At 45.2% G+C, this 19,614-nt stretch overlaps 1 protein-coding gene and 1 pseudogene across 4 annotated transcripts in view; both read right to left on the bottom strand.

Annotated features, from left to right (window-relative positions):
• The window catches only part of GALNT18 (polypeptide N-acetylgalactosaminyltransferase 18), a 354,448-nt gene that overhangs the window by 80,001 nt on the left and 254,833 nt on the right, over positions 1-19,614 (bottom strand). The window lies entirely within an intron of this gene.
• Positions 5,370-9,661, bottom strand: LOC105748483 (60 kDa heat shock protein, mitochondrial-like; annotated as a pseudogene).

The following is a 19,614-nucleotide window of genomic DNA, read 5'->3' as shown; positions in this document are numbered from 1 at the left end:
TCTGGTTGGAGAAGATGTGTATTTGGCGTGTTTTCCCCTTCACTTCCGGACCCTGACCAATGACCCTGAAATAAACAAGAGAGAGCCTGTGCTCCACGCTCCCCGCATGAAGAGCAGCTCCGCTGACCAATGGCTTGCTCCAGAGAGAATCTCAGAAGGCTTACCCACAGCTGATCTCAGAGGCCCTCTCGTGGATGGCAGACAAAGGATAGGAAAGAAAATCATTGGCATTTGGACCTCACGAAAGATGACATCATGAAGCTTCCATGGAGGTTTGGGAGGATGAGGAAGTAAAATGGATCCAGGCCTCGGACACAGGTCTTAGCTGGCATGATTTGGCAAGACCCAAACCAGATAGAGGCTACAGACAGGAGGCATTGTGCCAGAGAAGCAGGGCCGCTGGAGGGAGGGCAAAGATGCGGGACAGAATGATGGCTTAGCATTGCAAGTTCTAGGGGGTGGAGGTGCCAAGAGGAGGAAGGGCAAGGGTTGGCTGCCAAAGGGGTGGCTGAGAGATGAAGACCAAGGGTCAGCAACCAAGATGGCAGATGAGGTCGCAGGGGTCGCAGGGCACAGGAAGCCACTACCAAGGCAGAACTTAATTTCTACCTAGTGCGCTTGTGACCCAGGCTCATAACGAGTGAGGCGTGTGCTAGTCTTACAGGCCCTGGGGATGCCTGGTGGCACGTCAGCCCAAGGCTGGACCTCGTGGCTTCTGGATGGGCACTGGGCAACATGTTTCCTGACCACACCAATTTTTTTCCTGTCTCTGTGCCTTTTCACCTGCTATTCCATCTTTCTGGAATAAATCCCCCACTTGTTACCCACCTCAAATCTTACCTTCTTTCACCCACTCAGTCTAAATTAGATCCCCTCTGAATACCTTTAGCACCCCACCCTTTTTCTTATTAATGCTTATTCACAATACTTCTATTTACGTATTTCTTCATTCAATGTCTGCCCTCCACCTCCATTGCCCTGCTAAAGTATAAGCTCCAGGAAGACAAGGTGCACGTTGCATATACCAACACCAGGCACTCAGGACATGTTCAATAGCTGTGATCTGAATGAGTGATTCCAGCAATCCCAGAGCCCTGGGCTTTCATTCACCATAGAGAGAGGCGGCTTAACTCGCTTAGCTGGCTCCTCTACTAAAGGCCATAAACATAAAATGGGCCAGATTTTACTGAACACAATGACTTCCTTCAGACCCAAGTGGTTTTTCAGCAAAGCTCTGACATTTAAGTGCATGCTGCTACAAACGAGAAGAGTTACTTTGGCTGCAGACTTGAATTACCGTTATAAAACTCGGGAAGTTATCAAATGAACCTGGGCGATTGCAGGCGGTTTCATCTTAGGGAACCATGAACTCACTGTAGAGAAAGCCCCCCACCTAGCCAACGCTTCCAGACGCCCACGGAGGAGCTGCTGGGCTGCCCCCAGACGTGACTGAGAACCTGCACTGTTGTAAGCAGAAGAGCGAGTCACACTCACCAACAGCCCTTCCCAGGGAGCCCTAATCCTGTGATTGTTTCTGAAGAAACTTGGTGCCTCCATCTGGGAACTACAAGAAAGCATGCAGGTCTTGCGGGCTGGTAGACAGAGTGTGAATCCTGCCTCTGTCCCACATTAGCCTTTCACTTGGACCTGTTCTTGGATGTCAGTTGCCTTTTTATTGGGGCAACCGGCAGGTTTAAAAGAGATGCTGTATGAAAAGCTCCCTCTAGCAAAGACAGGCATCTAGTAGGTTCTTAGGAAGGATCAGGTTCCTTTCCCTTCCCAGGACTGGGAGCTGCTGGTACAAGGTCAGGGTCAGAAGACTGAGTTTATGTCCTATGTTTGCCACTTACATAAATAAACCTGCTTCCTTCCCAAGCCTCAGTTTCTTCCAGCTGCCAAATGGAGGAGCTGGACTCAGTGACATGTTAGATACCTTCTACCTTTTGCATTCTGTGGTTCTAAGTGTTCTTGCCAATACCTCAAATATTACCCAGTATTTGAGACAACCGGTAGAGTTGTGAATTGGGAGTTATAAAATAGGGAGACACTGGAGGCAAGACATCAGGATACAGTGTGACCATTTCTCCTACTCAGAGTCTGGTGATCACTCTGTAGTCCTTGGTAGGAATAGCAGATAACACTCCCATGTTAAATCCATTCACTGGTTAATGTCCTTCTGAAGCACTGGGTTAAGAAGGATTCTGAGGCTCCGTCTGGGCTCAGTGGAAAAGCATGCCACCATTTATTAGTAATATCTACCGAGGGTAAGTGATTGCGGGCGGTGGCACCTTAGTCTTGTACTTCATAAGCACAGTCCACAGGATAAGATCCCAAATCCTGTCCAGCTTTTATCTCCTTATGACATTTAATGAGCTCTTCTCTCTTGGCAAAATCTTCCCACTGTTCCCTTAGCCCAGACATCCTCCTTCCTGCTCTCCGTCCAACCAAAGCCAGCCTGGCCCTGTTCCTCCAAAGTCCTGAAATACGATTCGCACCACTCAAGTGGTCCTTATTTCTTGGCTCATCTTGTTAATTACCTTTTTATGCGTAGCTGTCTCGCCTAACTTGGCTGTGAAATGCTGAGACAAGAGTCAAAAGCCAACCCAGGCAGGCTGGGGGGAGGAAGACAAGGAAGATGGAGGCTGAGGCCTGAGAATGGCTGGCAGAAGACCAGCAACGTGTTTGCAGAGTGGCTGTAGGGTCAGAAATGCAGGCAAACAAAGACACTGACTAGGGCATCACCTAGACACCACATGCGTCTCACTCTAGTAGCAGCGTGCACGGGAATGAGAAGGAAAGAGAGGTCAAACCTGGGCAAAGCTAAGTCAAAAGCCAGAGGCTGTCAGCCTCTTCCCCCTATCACATATATTTATTTGCCTGGCTAATTCCTACCTACTTTCCCTGTCTGCCCTGAATTTGGTAAATGCCTCTGCTCTGCATTCCCGTGTCACCCATACCTCCTCCAGCTGTGTGCCTGTGTACCTTGTATATGTACAGTTTAAAGACACATAACACAAGGGACAACTGTTTACCTACCGCCCACTTCAGAAACAGTATTGGCAGCAACTTAGAAATCTCTGTGTGCTGCTCCTTACCCACAAAGGTAACCCATTATCCTGAATCTTGTTAATAATTTCCTTGCCATCAAGCTCAACTACGTACTTAGTTTTACCTGGTTTTAAATGCTGTATACATGGAAGTGTATTTTCTGCATTCTTCAACTTGCTTCTTGCTTCATTTATTTTCATCACCATTGTGCTCCGTCGTATAAATGTACAGACATTTATTTACGCATTCTCCTGGTGGCCCACAGTCTGTTTTCAGGATTATGAACAGTGCTCCTTCGAATAGTCTTATACATGTCTCTTGGCACCCAAGAGAGAGCACCTCTCTGTGTATCTGCACATAGTGGAATTTCTGAGCCATAGGTTAGAACACACGTTCAACTCTCCCAGGGAGAGTGAAACTCTTCCAAAGTGAGAATCCCATGTTCCAGTCCCACCAGAACAGATGAGCACTCATGTTGCTTTACAATCTTGCCAACGTTTGGCATCGTTCATAGATGGGTGTGAAATTCACTCTCACTGTAGTTTTAATTTGCATTTCCCTGAGTACCAGTGAGATGGAGCATTTTTTCCTATTTATGGGCCCAAAACACCAGCCTGTGAGAGAAGACCCATGGCCACCTTGCTCTCCTTAAGGAATCTCAAGAGCCTAAACAGGGCCTGGCACATGATAGATACTCGATAAGTTGCATGAATGAAGGATTGAGAGTTGAGCCTTAGTTCTGAGTCATCCCCCTGTGCACTTTCCTCGGTGCTCTCCCAGGTTTCCAAAGGCAGACATTTCATTCTTTTCAAGTGTAAGGAAACATTTTTTAAAGTCTGACAATGCTTATTCTTCCATCAGACTCCACAGAAAAACACTCCCTGGGGATCCAGTTTCCCAAGCCCTATTCTTACAATAAAACACTGCCGAAAGGTCTTTTGGACAGAATTGCTGCTCGGGGGAAAAAAAAAAAAAAAACGATGCTTTTTCTTGGAAGATGTCCCTGAAGGGGTCTGATTTTGGGTCAGCCATAAGAAGCCCTTGAAGCAGTTTCCCTGTTTGAAAAGGATCCTTCATAATGATCAGAAGGCAGCAGGAGGATTCATCTGGTGGGAATCCAAGAAGAGACCAGCTGGGCTGGAAGGTCTGGAAACTTTTCATGAAGAAAAAGTTAAAAGGCTGTTCTGCAGGGACTTGAGATTTGCTGAAATAGCTGTTTACCTATAGGAAACCCAGGGGCAGCCATGGTGCCAAGCTCAGCAAACCAGCCCATTACAGACAGGGGCCCCAGCTTTCCTTGGACTCTAATGCTCTGACTCTAAAGATTGGGACCATGAAAGTTCATTTCCTTATGGGAAATTCCAGGAGGATCGCTTAGCAAACACGTGGTCATTGAGATTAGAAGCCCTCTTTCAGTGGTTCCAAACAAGGTGAACTTATACATGGTTACCTTCAAACTCATAGCAGCCAACAGCCCTGATTACTATTGTCTAAATGCAGGCTAGGGTGGACTCAAGACAGAACGGAAGAAAAGGAAGAAGACAGGCCTGGTCCTACCTGGGGTTGGGGAAGTGAAGCCAGGAGAAGGGTGGTCTCCGAGAATGTGGCTGACTCCTAACACATATCTGTGTGTTCCTCTATATCTCCCAGCCTTCTTTGAAGTCGGAAGGGATTGTGTGAGCAGCTCAGGCCAATGAAATAAGAGAGGAAATTACAGCTGTCACTTTCAGGCTCAGGTGGGTAAGTATCCTGTGTGGGAAACCCATGAACACTTCTACCACTTCTCCTCCCAATCCGCTGGATGTTTACGCCAAGATGACCTTGAAGTTCAAAGAAGGGGAACCCCCAAGCAACCTGAGTCCTCAGTTACCACTTGGAGAAGAGTTGGCCAGGAGAGCCCCCCAACATTTAGAGGACTGTGAAGTGAGTGAGAAGTAAGCTTGTCCTGGGTTCAGCCTTTGGGGTTTGGGGGCTGCTGTTGCAGACTGTGAACATTTCCCTGATTCACACAAGCTGCCGGCATGTGGAGAGGCAAAGTGACCAGAGAGGCTTGGGCCCTGCAGCATGGATAACAAGGGGTTCAATCTATTGGGTGAGACTTTGCAGCAGAAGTTTCCAGGCATGGGGAGAGACTGTCCAGGTCCAGATGATGAGTCCATTCAGAGCAGGTCCCCACTAGGGACTGAAGATACAGAGAGGAGATTTAGTCCCCAGTGGGGGAGAGAGGGAGCTGCCAGGGGTAGGCAGGTATTAGGACTCCTGCAAAACAGGCTGTAGGGGAGAGTCTGGTTCCAGTTCAGAACCAGAGCAGCAGTCAGAAAACCAAGGGAGAAGCCAGCAGGCTGGAAGAGGAGAAGCCAGGGGCTTGGAGACCACACATGACTCAGGGCTCCTCCGACGGCCACAGGTAGCAGCCCCATGGCAGCTCCACAGATCCTAGTGTGAGCCAGCAGGAGGCGGGGCTGCAGCCACACCGCCAGCCCTGGTCAGGTGACACAGTCTAGCAGGGCTGACCCTCACAGCTTCCCCGTGCATGAAGCCGAGAAGGCTAGTTCCAGCCCAGGCGTTTCTATAGAACCAAAACTACAGAAGCCCCAAGCTCTGAGACAGAAGTATTGGCCACGTTCCAAATCAGGGTCCCATTGACACGCGTGCTCTCTACTCTAATTGCATCTTTTGTTTTGAACTAAGATCTCTGGCTCCATTACCATCACTGATGCTGTAGAGAATAATAATGAGCTTGAATGTCACAGGGACTCAGGGAACAATTTTCTGAAATCCAAATAAAACCCTTCCCGTCCCTAGTGTGAGAGTCATTTTTATCAGATAACTCAGCCCATCCATTTACTCAGGAGTTCTCAGAGCCCTCTCTGGTGGGTTAAGCCCCTCTGAGTTGCTGTAAGCGCCTTCTCCCGTGGATGTATCCAGAAAAGCTCGCTCTACCCAGCTGCTATTCAAAGCTGATCCCCAGGACTATGTTTAATTTATACTTTGCTATATGAAGATGAACCACTGACTCATTTAATGTGTTTCCTTTTTTATGTCTTTAATCAGTGGCTGTTTCTTTCCTCTCTCAGAAGCTTAATCTAATCAGAAACAGCCCCTACTCCCCATATGAACGGCTCGTTAGCGTGTTCCAATCAAATTCAAATTGACTGTCCATACCAGATGCCCCTCCCACACACATACAAAAAGAGTGACCCTGGTTCAAAGGATAAGGCAGGAGGATACGTTAGGAGGGTCCTTTCTGAAATGCAGGGCAATCAGAATCACTAGAGGAAAGTATAATACAATCTGTCACCTCCCAGCATGGTGGAGCCAGATGACAGGTGACCCATGTGTCACTGGGACAGCACAGGTGGGGAAGTTTGGCAGACCCTGGGTGCAAACATTAGAGGAAAAGCTGTGTGTCTGGCCCAAGCATCACACCCACATTCGGCTCAGAGGAACGCTCGAGGTTATCGTTCAGATGATAAAACAAATCTGAGATGCTGAACATTTTCTCACGCAGAAGTATTTGTTCTAAAGAGTTTTCCTCTTACTCCACTGGAATTCAGATTAAGAAAGCTAGTGTGCTGGGTTTTCACTTAAAGAGATTTGCCCTTTTCATACACATCAAAAGGAATTGTCAGCTTGGGTTTCATCTCTGATAGGTACCTACAGCAAACTCACATTAAAAATGGGATTTACGGGCTTCCCTGGTGGCACAGTGGTTGAGAGTCCACCTGCCAATGCAGGGGACGCAGGTTCGTGCCCCGGTCCGGGAGGATCCCACGTGCCGCGCAGCGGCTGGGCCCGTGGGCCATGGCCACTGGGCCTGCACGTCTGGAGCCTGTGCTCCGCGGCGGGAGAGGCCATAGCAGTGAGAGGCCCGCGTACCGCAAAAAAAAAAAAAGAAAAGAAAAAACAATGGGATTTACAAAAGAGATCAGCATTGCAGTATAGCAGAACTGCAGGGGACCTAATAGATTACCTTTCATGTCCCACCTGAGGTTCAAGGTCACATGATAATATAGAAGCACAGTAGGAAATGTTTCCAAGACCTCTGCCTCTTGTGAGACGGGAGGACATTGTGGTCAGAGAACAGAGGTTAAACAGTTTTGCTGTCAAATCCTACATTTCCCATTTGCTAGATTGGTGACTTCAGACATTTCATTTCACTTTCTAATATTCAGTTTTCTTGTCTGTGCAACGTGTCACAAAAATGACACATTGCAAAAGTAGATGTGAGGATCAAACGAGAGAATTTCAACACCCAGCCCAAGTTTAGAGCCCACTAAGTGTGAGGTATAACTATTACCAGTGTAAGACTCCACTGATGATAAGATTCACCACCGCAGTAATAAGAACTTTTCAGGGCAGGAGGAAACACCACATTCTGCTGAGCTTGACATTTATATATCCACCTGCCTACATGTCACCTCCACGTGTGTGTCTCTCAGGCATCGCAAGCTTACCTTGTCCAAAACCAAGTTCATGATTTCCTTCCCTGCCTCCCCAGATGTCCCTTCATCTTCCCCTCATCCGTCTAATAGCCCACGCCTGAAACCTACATAAATAATTATGTAACTCATCTGTAATTATGTCCTCTTCCTCCCCCTTCACAGCCAGTAATGCATCAGCAAATGCAGTCAGTTCTACCTCCTAAATATAGCTTAAATTTAATCACATCTCTCAATATGCACAGACAACATTCTGCTCCAATCATTTTTGTGTGGACAACTCTATCAATAGCCTTTTTTTTTTTAAACCAGGAATGTACAAATGTCCTTATTCAAAAATACAAAATAAATTATCTGTAGGTATGGACAATGATAGCAGTAAACCATTCTATGTTGTCAACTGAAACCAGTAACTGATGGTTATAGTGATTTTCTTAAACATCAGCCAGCCTTTTCTTCAGTCATCTCCTTCAACTGACCTCTCTTAAAGTTATTGGTGAGGAACGCTGCCTTGAGCTTCCTTTCACATCTCATTAATGATGGTAAAGCACTATTCTAGGAATTAGGACATGCCACCTCCCATCCCACCTCCCATCCCACCCATTTCGCCCATTCCAGGATCCTTCTCTTCTTTTCTCTTCTTTAGGAATTTCTGTGACTACGACTTCTACTGTAGTTAACAGAGAGGCCACTCCAGCAGCATCCAGTAATGCACTTCTTACAACCTTAGCTGGATCGGTGATTCCTTTTTCCACCATATTCACAAAATCTCCAAGCATAGCATCATAACCAACTTCTGAAGAACTTTGCAAAATTTTCTCAACTTCAACACCTGCATTCTTAGCAATGGTCATTGCAGGAATTTTGAGTGTTTTAAAAATAATTTCTATACTAATTCTTTGATCTTCATTAGCTGGAGTTTTGAATCCAAGGCTGGAAGGCACTGAAGCAGGGCACAGCCCCTTCCCAAAACAATGCCTTCTTCAACAGCAGCTCACATAGCATTAAGGGCATCTGTAACTCTGTCTTTCTTTCCATTCACTTCAACGTCACTTGTCCCACCAACCTTTAGCACAGCAACACCATGTGAGAGTTTTGCCAGACGTTCATTCAGTTTTTCCTTTTCATATTCACTAGATGTAATATCTAACTGCTCGATGATTTCTTGAATACGCTTTTCAATTTGAGCCTTGTCACCTTTTCCTTTCAAGAGCATGGCATCATCTTTGGTCACAATGATCTCTCCAACTTTTCCTAAGTCATGAGGCTGAACATTTTCAAGATTTAGAGTTAGCCCTTCTTCTCCAAATACTGTACCACCAGTAGCAATAGCCATGTCTTTAAGCTGGTTCTTTCTATTGTCACCAAAACCTGGACCTTTGACTGCTACAACCTGAAGACCAACTTTCAGCCTATTCAAAACAAGTGTACTTAGAACTTCTCCATCCACATCTTCAGCAATTATGACCAAGGGCTTATGGTGAGCATTGGCAATTTCAAGAGCAGGCACAATGGACTGGACACCAAAATTTTCTTTTCACTCAACAGAACATACGCATCTTGGAATTCACATTTCTGACCTTTTGATGTATTAATAAAGTATGCAGAGATATACCCTCTATCAAACTTCATGCCTTCAATAATTTCTAATTTCGTCATTCAGTGTTTTTCCATCCTTTACTGTGATAACGTACTTTCTTCCAACCTTTTTCATCGCATCAGAAATGATGTTGCCAATTTCTTTGTCTCCATTGGCAGGAATCGTAGTAACCTGGGCTATCTCTTCTGGGGTTGCCACAGGTTTAGACTGCTTCTTAAGTTCAGCAATTACAGAGCAACAGCTAACATCACACCTCCCCTGATTTCCACTGGATTAGCACCTTTGCTAAGCTTCTCGAAGCCTTCCTTGGCGATAGAGCCAGTACAGTAGCAGTAGTGGTACCATCCCCACCCTCTTGTGTTATTGGCAACATCTTGAACAAGTTTAGCGCCAATATTTTTATATTTATCTTTTAAGTCAATGGACGTTGCAACAGTCACACCATCTTTTGTCACTCTGGGACTTCCCCAACTCTGTTCAATAATCACTGTCCTTGCCTTTGGCTCCATAGTAACGGCTACAGCATCAGCTAAAAGGTCTACACCTTGAAGCATTAAGGCTCGGGCATCCGCACCAATGGCGAAGGACTGAGGGTTATCGAAACGTTTCTGTGGGGCGGCGGCACGGCTTGCAGGCAACGAGACAGGCCGTCAGCGGCAAGTGAGGGACAGACTGCAGGGCACACACAGCAATGAGCCTGCGTCCCCTCCCTCCGCCTATCAATAGCCTTCTAACAAGTTTTTTTGCTTGTTTGCAAGTTTGTTGCCGTCCAATCCATCTTCTAAAATTATAAATCAGATCATGTCCCTTCTCCGCTTTAATTCAATTCAACCATTATTTATTTAGTATTTCCTTCCTTTGTGCTGGGGGCTGTAATATGAGATGGGAATTTTGTCACTGAACGAAACCTACAAAGCCCGTGACTTTTTGGAACTTACATTCTGTGCTTTTCATTGTGTCCCTCCGACCCCGAAAATTCATATGTTGAAGCCTTATCACCAGCCCTCCACCATGTGACTGTATTGGAGACAGAGCCTTTAAGGATGTGATGAAGGTCCAATAAGTTTGTAAGGACTGAATCCTGACCAGACACAACTGGTGTCCTTATAAGAAGAGGAAGGGACTGTAGAGCTCTCTCTCTACCATGTAGGGCACTGCAGGATGGTGGCTGTCTGGAAGCCAGGAGGAGAGCTCTCACCAGAATCTGACCATGCTGGTTCCCTGATCTCAGACTTTCAGCCTTCAGAACTGTGAGAAAATAAACTTCTGTTGTTTAAGCCATCCAGTCCATGGTATTTTGTTATGGCAGCCGGAATTGACTAATACAGCACTCATTACAATTTGTAACTATACATCTATTCTTTGTTCCCTTTTATCAGCTGTCTGTCCCATTATACCATCAGCTCCAAGAGGGAAGGGGCTGTGTTTACTTTTTAAACATTGTATGCCAAATATTAAGCATGTAATTTTAAGCATTACACGCTCAATGTTAAACATCATATGCCCAATGTCACCTATGGCAGGTGCCTACCAAATAACGTCAAATGAATGAAATTGCATTAAATGTACATATAAAATTATAAGTTAAGTGATCATGTCCTGGTTTGCCCATGACAACATTGGTTCATGCCTGCTGGTCCAGTGTAACAGTTAGTGGTAACCTCTTTTACTCTCAAAAGTGTTCTGATTTGGATAATAAATTGTAATTTATTTATATATTTATTATTTATCTATATATGCCAAATTTATCAGGCACAATCTGATTTTAGAAACACTGAAACCCAAGATAAGTATCTGCCTTGAAATCATAGTATTACTAATATTTTCTCTCCCCTACGCCATGATTTCTTTATAGGACTACCAATTCTAAGGCAGTGAAAATGACACACGCCGTCAAGACCCTCACTCACTGATGAGCAGCATTTGAAGTAGGCATAATGAATAAAGCCAGACACACCGCATTGAGTGTGGCCAGCACTAAGCAAGGAAAGAGGTCCCGTTCATTAGACTATCCAAAACTAGAGAGAGAGCCCAGACACAGAGAGAGACAGGACCTTGGGGAGTAAATGTCTCCTGGGGGTGTTACTGGGGGTGACTATCTTCAGGGCTGACTTTATGTGCAGGTAAGCCCGCTTGATGGAAAAACTTGTGTGTAGGGATAATTTCTGTAAACCATCATTGGTAAGCACTGGGAAATTTTACTCATCAGGATCTTGCCCCTTGCATCGCTTTACAAAGTGAAGAGCATTTGCAATGGGAGTAGATGTCTCTTAATTCCCCTTCTGCAATTTCAGATTTGTGAGTAGGAGGATTTTTTCAAAAGCAAACCACAACACTGTTTGGATGGTGATCATGATGAGACAGATGCTGATGCTGAAGAGGACGAGGGGGAGGAGGGAGAAGAGGAGGAAGAGAGGAGGTGGGGAGGAGAGGGAGAGGAAGAGGAGGAGGAGGGGGAGGAGGAGGGGGAGGAGGAAGGGCAGGAGGAGGGGGAGGAGGAGGGAGAGGAGGAAGAGAGGGGGAGGGGGAGGAGAGGGAGAAGAAGGGAAGGAGGAGGGGGAGGAAAGGGAGAAGGAGGGGGAGGAAGGGGAGGAGGAGGGGGAGGAAGGGGAGGAGGAGGGGAGGAGGAGGAGGAAGGGGAGGAGGAGGGGGAGGAGGAGGGAGAGGAGGAAGAGAGGGGGAGGGGAGGGAGAGGAAGGGGAGGAGGAGGGGGAGGAGGAGGAGGAAGGGGAGGAGGAGGGGCGGGAGAAGGAAGTGGGGGGCAGTCCCTGCTTAGTTTCTATCAGTCATTCTGAGGAGCTGATTCTGGCCTTGCCTGGTGGTCCCTTCCTGGAAAATTGGAAACACGATGTAATGGTGGCAAAGAAGTTACCTTCCGAGGGCACAACACAAAGCAACAGGCAGACTCAATTAAAGAAAGACAAAATACAAAACAAAAAACGAATAAGAAAAGGAGTGAGAAACTGACTCTCTGGAGCTTTAACATCCATTGCTGGCTCCCAGGTTTTTTACACTTTTGCTCTTGCTTTTCTCCCCAAATCTGGAAATTATACATTGAGACATTACTATTATCTAATCCACAGCCTATAATCAAATTTCATTAATAGTCCCAATAATGGCCTTTATAGCTATTTTCCACCTTGGTCCTAACTTTTTAACAAGGTAACATTTTCTTCAGCTTGGCTCTCAAACCCCTTTATCAATTGTTACCTCTTCTGTGCAGTTTATTAATCTTACTTTGCTATGGCTCTCTCATTGAACACAATTAAAGAAACGTAAGTGTGAAGACCCTTCCAGAATAAAATTGTCCATGGGTCCTCTCCTGCTCCCCACCATTTCTAGGTAATTGCTTCATTATGTACTTTTTTAATTGCTTTGTTCTTTAGGGATAAATTTTGCACTTATCTTTACTAACCGTAAAACTTACAACGTACTGTTAAGCTGTGTCTGTTCCACGGCTGCTTTGTAATTGCAGAGTCACTGCGTGGCTGGTGAGCTAAAGATAATGTGCTATGGCAAAGAACCTTCCTCTCAATGTTTTCAGATACCTTCTGGCTACCCAGCATGGCAGAATAATTGGTTCTGGGCTGCCTGGGGCGCTAAGCTCCCCTTCCATATAGAGATCGCAAGCAGAGAAGACCTCGATCCCGGAGGTTTAGGCTTCGTAGGCCCCAGGATGCTCAGATCTCAAGGGCCCTGGGAATTTCAGGCCCCACGGTCCCAGGAGGCCACGCCTAGTGGCACACACTCCAACAGAGCAGGGCTGGCTACAGCTGACCACCTAGAAAGACAATGTCAACTCCTCTCTCAAGGTCAAGTCCATATTTTCCCAGGGCCCTTGCACTTGGCCTGTGCCTACAAGCAGTTTTCAAGGAATCCCTCTCCCTCCATTCTTTTTTTTTTTTTTTCTTTTTGCGGTACGCGGGCCCCCCACCACTGTGGCCTCTCCCGTTGCGGAGCACAGGCTCCAGACGCGCAGGCTCAGCGGCCATGGCTCACGGGTCTAGCCGCTCTGCGGCACACAGGATCCTCCCGGACTGGGGCACGAACCCGCGCCCCCTGCATCGGCAGGCGGACTCTCAAGCACTGCGCCACCAGGGAAGCCCTCCCTCCATTCTTGGTCAAATAAAATCTCTAAACTCCTTGCCCCCTCAATCCCTCCTTTGAAATCTGTATTCTATCACCACCCTTGACCCCAACTGTCCCCTCAAAGGCTTCTTCCACTTGCATCGGGATGCCCTTTCTCCACTCATATTCTCACAGTACAGGGCTTTAGAGGCTTAGGCATCAGACAGAACCGTGTTCAAATCCCAGCTCCACCAAACTCTTTCTATGTGGCACCTGGGCAACTGACTCAACCTCTCTGAGCCTCAGTCTTCTCGTCTGTAAAATGAGGATAATAATTCTAGCCTCTTGTGGGTCTCAGGATGAAATGACATACAGCATAAAACTCACCAGGATGTAAGCTCTAAGAGGGTACAATGTAGACAATCCTGTTCATCACTGTATGCTCAACGCTCAGCACAGTGTCTAGTATCAAATAAACAAAAGCACCGAGCACAAAGTAAACAATGAAAAAATGGTAGCTATTATCATGTGGTCATCTTAACATGACTAGTGCAATCCTGAAATGCTTCCCATGACATCTGTGGTTTTCCACCAACCCAGCTCTTATTTTTCTAGTCAATTCTTCTCTGTAACTATGGGCACCACCCTGCCACCTGCCCCATTTCCTATGCCCATGCTCAATTCTAAAATCTCTTTCTAGTTCAGACTTTCATCCTCTCTGGGCTCCTCCATCCTCGTACCTTCCGTGGGCACACAGAGGGCACCTGATCCCCTGTCTCACCTCCACATCTTCTCTTTACCTTTAGTTCTGGCTTCTTGCTGAAGTCAAGATCTGGGTATTACCTTTCTCCCCTAATGCCAAGTGCAGAACACAAGCAGCATAATAAATGTTTACTGTGTAAATAAACAGATGGACGAATAATGCGAGCTTTCTGGTTATTTCCATTGTTATTTCTAATATCAAACTTCCCCATTTTTCCCCACAAACCAACTCTCTACACCAAAGACCCCTTTCTTAGTCAATGGTACCCCCAAATCTCTCAGCATCTGGGCTTGAAATCTCAATGTCATCTTTGTCAAACTTTAATAACTCATTTATAAGGACCATGAATGGCTACGTCTTGACCTCCAATGAGCACTCAGACCACTATTAGCATCTAACACAGCGCTAAGGGAACACATGGACAATGCCTTAGCAAAAATTTTGAGTCGGGCTTCCCTGGTGGCGCAGTGGTTGAGAGTCCGCCTGCCGATGCAGGGGACACGGGTTGATACCCCGGTCCGGGAAGATCCCACATGCCGCAGAGTGGCTGGGCCCGTGAGCCATGGCCGCTGAGCCTGCGCGTCCGGAGCCTGTGCTCCGCAATGGGAGAGGCCACAACAGTGAGAGGCCCGTGTACCAAAACAAAAAAAAAGTTTTGAGTCACTGGGAAAATGCCCTTAGGAAGAACAAAAGCCCCCAACCTTGAAACCTGTGTCTCATGTCTTGAAATCCTTGGCCTCAGAAGACGGCATAGATGGAACAGTTATTCCATTGTACGGCTTGCAGCCTCCTGTGGGCTTTATTTACCCCATGACAGCAGCTGAAGGACACTGCCACGGCAGATCCCAGTTCACGAAAGAATGATACAAAACGGTGGCAGCCCACGACACCCTCCCCCCCCAAGCCCCCCCCACCCCCCGAAGGACGTGTTGCTCTAAGCTTGCGGGTTATTCTGAACTCTAGCTCCAGCTGGCTTGGACCAACCATAACATTTAGAAGCAACAGACTAAAATCCAATTTAAGGTGTTTAATTTTCTCTGTCTCCAGGGACGGGGGGTGGGTCAGAGAATCTGCATGTAGGCTTTCTATGAGATGTTGCTTCTGGGGGTCTCCTGAGACCTTTCCAGCTGAGCGAGCACACTGGTGCCCACACCCCTTCTCTTCCTTTTCACGTCTCTGTCACTGTGCTGGCAGAGACTAGTTGATGTACCTAAAATCGTGGTATCCAGTGTTCTTAATTAGCGTCCTTGTTCTCACCCAAGGCTGGGTGATGTCAGCAATGAGCTTACTCAGCCTTCTAAGCGCTCTGGGGAGAACCGTGTGGTCCCTCGGGCGCTTCAGTATCCTGCAGGGTTAACAAGCACACATACATTTGCTTGGGCCTCTTTCACTAGTAATTCTAGCAAAGTCTCTAACCCTTTAACCCTAGATATATTTTGTAAAAGTTTCAAATAATGGCGATGCCTGTTCTGGGCAGTTGCTATATCCCCTACTTTGCTTTCTCTTCCTCCTCTGTGTCTCTGGCTCCCTGAACCCAGGTTTCTGACCTCCTGTTACCAGCTCTTCTCATTTGGCAGTTCCTCAATCTACCTCCTTTCTGACACTCTGGACTCTGGCTTTCAGCTCAGCTCTTGTCTCTGTCACCCCCTCCAGTTTTGATGTCTCCTGCGACCTCAGGTGAAGACATTGCGCGGTACTGTCTGAACCAGGCCCCGTCTCCCATGAGGGATTTGGGCTGAAACCTCAAGCACTGAAACAGTACTGTGGTCCTTTTCCAAAGCGATGCTGACCCAGGTTAGCTCCTGAAATTAAACTTTATGCCGTGGACAATTTTAAACCCTGAAGGCAGAGGTGGATGAGCATCGTGACACAGTGATAAGGTATGAACCTTGAAACCACTCAGGCTGGTTCTTATCTTGAGTGATTTGGGGAGGCATTTTATCCTATTACTTCCAGCTTCCTGACTTACAAAATGGGGATAACAACACGGGCCTCATGGGACTTACATAAAAATTAACAAGATAATATAAACAAAGTGATAGGTCAAGAGCATCCAATAAATGGAAGTTCCTCCACTCGTTATTGTTATGATTAATAATATTATCATCATCTTCCAGACTTGTGGCCTAATACCGCAACCAACTGTGGAACATGTATCTGCTTTATGAAATAATAATCTTCTGTTGCCCAAGAGTTGATGTCACTAAACCAACTCTTAGACATTTCAGACCTAGAAAGGCCAATGTTAGAAACCAAGGAAATGTCTGTCTGGACTCTCCCAGTAATAGGTCATCCACCGTAAGTTCACCTTTTCCTTTTCCTTAAGTCATTGATGAAAATGTTGGACAAGCCAGGATGAGCAAAGAGCCCACCGAAGGCCACCCGCTGGATTGCCAATGACCACTCTTTTTCTCCATCTGACTGCTCTACCTTGTCTGTCACTGGCCCTCTGTTTTAGCCCCATGTTACAGACCCCCAGTTCCCAGCCTTAGAGTTCAGCCACAGTCATGCTCTTTCTCAGATGTCACTTTGCACGTGTCACCTCAACTCTCTGGAACACCTGTCCTCCTCTTCCCACCTGAATAACACACCCTCATTGCTTAGGCCCAGCCTAAATGCTGCCTCCTTTGTGAAGCCTCAGCCAGCTCCAGGGGTAGAGGGGTCACTCCCTCTTGGGTGCTACTGTAAAGCACACAGCATCTTTCATCCTTGCCATTTTGGTCCATAGCACTGGGTTATGCCTTACTTAGTGCTTCAATCCGAATTATATTCACAATGATGAATTTTCATCCAGGAAGTATTTTCTGGAATAAATGTCATTAAGGGACTTTAATTCTCTTGGTCAATTTTCTATATAATGTAATTAAAATATATTTCCTTTTATGCTAATTTTTGATTTTTATTTTACTAGACTTATTTTCATGGGGTTAATACTTTTTTTTTTTTTTTTTTTTTTTTTTTTGTGGTACACGGGCCTCTCACTGTTGTGGCCTCTCCCATTGCGGAGCCTGTGCTCCGGACGCGCAGGCTCAGCGGCCATGGCTCACGGGCCCAGCCGCTCCGCGGCATGTGGGATCTTCCCGGACCGGGGCACGAACCCATGTCCCCTGCATCGGCAGGCGGACTCTCAACCACTGCGCCACCAGGGAAGCCCGGGTTAATACTTTTTTGCATTGATTTTACAACTAAGATATGACTTATCTATCAGCAATTTTTAAATCTACATCTTTCTTACAATTACGGCCTCCATCACAGAGTTTTCTTTTGTGGTCATGATTTCAACCAAGTTTAGTTTTCCTGAATCAAATTCTGCAGATGTAATTATATTACTATTCATTTCTTCAATCAATGTTTTAGCTTTTAAAATTTTTACTGTGTTCATTTTTGTTTGTTGCTTTAGTTCGTGTTGATGATCTTTACTACTACTCATAATTTGGAAAAAGAATAATAGTTTGCATTTTTTGTTTTTTAGAACTCTCACAAGAAATAGTGTCAGCCGTTTCTCTGAGTTGTATACTTACTACAGTCGCCATTGGTAGATCAAAAAACACAGAAGTCCTTAAAGTCACAATGGAGGAAGGGGTCAAAACGTCCTGTTTAAGCTCATGACATTTTCTATAATCTGTTAGATTAGTATTGATACTTAGAAGATGGGGAGGTGGTTGTCTCTCCCGCTAGACTGAGGGCCACTCAAAGACAGGGTCTATGTCATTCACCTCCAGTTTCCCAGCACTGGCAAGAATGAATGAATGAATACACGCATAAATGAACCCACAAGGAGATCATGAGAAATCTGATCTGATTTCTTACTGAAAGCCACTACACTATGCCTATCTATATAAGGCATAATGGTTTCTGAAGCCACTCTTCCTGGGTTGAAATCTCAGCTTTACCATTTTCTTTTAACATCTTTATTGGAGTATAATCGCTTTACAATGGTGTGTTAGTTTCTGCTTTATAACAAAGTGAATCAGCTATACGTATACATATATCCCCATATCTCCTCTCTCTTGCGTCTCCCTCCCACCCTCCCTATCCCACCCTTCTAGGTGGACACAAAGCACCGAGCTGATCTCCCTGTGCTATGCAGCTGCTTCCGACTAGCTAGCTATTTACATTTGGTAGTGTATATATGTCCTACCATTTTCCTAGGGCAAGTTATATCACTTCTCTGTGCTTCAGTATACCCTCCTGGAAGTGGGGGTAATAAAAGATTCTACATTACAAGGTTGATGCAAGGATTAAGGGAGTTAATACATGTAAAGCACTTAGGACAGTAGTTCACATATAATTACTGCTATACTAGTATTAACTGTTAGTATTTTGGTCATAAATCTCATCTCTTTCTAGTAATACCGAGGGGTAGTCATGTTCATGTCCTATTATAGGGAGCTCACGATTCCATTAGGCATCCCTTCCTTTTTATGATTCTAATATTTGTTTCTCATATTGAATTGATAACTACATCCATTACAGCTTCCACCCCACTGTTCATGGCTCTAACTTTCTGAGATATATAGAATAAAATTCTCTTACACTTGACTGGCCTTCAAATTTGAAACCTGTTCATTGAGCACATACTAGGTTCCAAGCATCAGTGTGAAAATTAAGTAGCCATAAATCTTGACATTAAGTATTTTAAAGTCTAGATAGGAAGGAAGTGGGAAAGGTGATATTTCTGTCTCTCACAGATCTTCTCTTCCTTTGAATCCAAGATCTCCATGATACACAGTTGGCAAGCCAGAACCCAACTTACAAACTTAATATAACTTACAAACATTTTTAAGTTTGAACTTACAAACAATATAAAGGCTACATAATTAAAATTGTGTGATATTAGTATATGAATACACTCACAGATTAATGGAGCTAGAATAGAAAATCCAGAAACAGACCCAAATATGTACGGCAATTTAGTCTATGATAAAGGTAGTATTGCAAACCAGTGAGGAAAAGATGTAATTTTAAATAGAAGGTGTTAGGATAACTGGATGGCCATATAGAAAAATAAGACATTGGGTCCATTCCTCACACCATACATCAGGATCAATTCTGAATGAATCAGAGATTAAAATGTAAAAAATACAACCCTACAAGTATTAGAAAAAAACATAGGTGAATTTTTCTTTCCTTGTAGTGGGTAAACTTTACTCTGTCTAAACTCTGGAAGCAAGAAGGAAAAAGACTTTTGCTTACATTAAAACAAACAAACAAAAACTTGCATGGCAAAAAAACACCAGAAGAAAAACCAAAAGACAAGTAACAAAAAACAAGTAACACACTGAGAGAAAATATTTGCAATGTATATGATAGGTAAAGTATTATCATCCCTAATGTGTAAAGAGACTCTAAAAATAAAGATTAACGATCCTGCAGGAAAATGGGCCAAAGATATGAAAAGCTCATGGAAAAAAGAAATGCAAATGGCCTTAATCATGTGAAAAGCTGTTCAGCCTAGGTCTTAATAAGCGAAATGCAAATTAAAACTACTCTGAAAGCCACTTCTCATCTGTCAGATTGGCAACACCCCAAATATTCCACAACATACTTTGTTGGTTGACTGTGAGGAAACAGGCACCTTCGTCATTCCTGGTGGGAAAAATACTACCCCTCTGCAAGGATATTTGATGATGTCTAGCAAAATTACACATGCATTTGCCCTTTGACCTCACAATTTCACTTTTAGGAACCTA

Source organism: Orcinus orca, chromosome 8 (genome assembly GCF_937001465.1).
Source record: "Orcinus orca chromosome 8, mOrcOrc1.1, whole genome shotgun sequence".
Lineage (NCBI taxonomy): Eukaryota > Metazoa > Chordata > Mammalia > Artiodactyla > Delphinidae > Orcinus > Orcinus orca.
The sequence above is the reverse complement of the archived record's forward strand: the minus strand, read 5'-3'. Positions and strand labels throughout refer to the sequence as shown.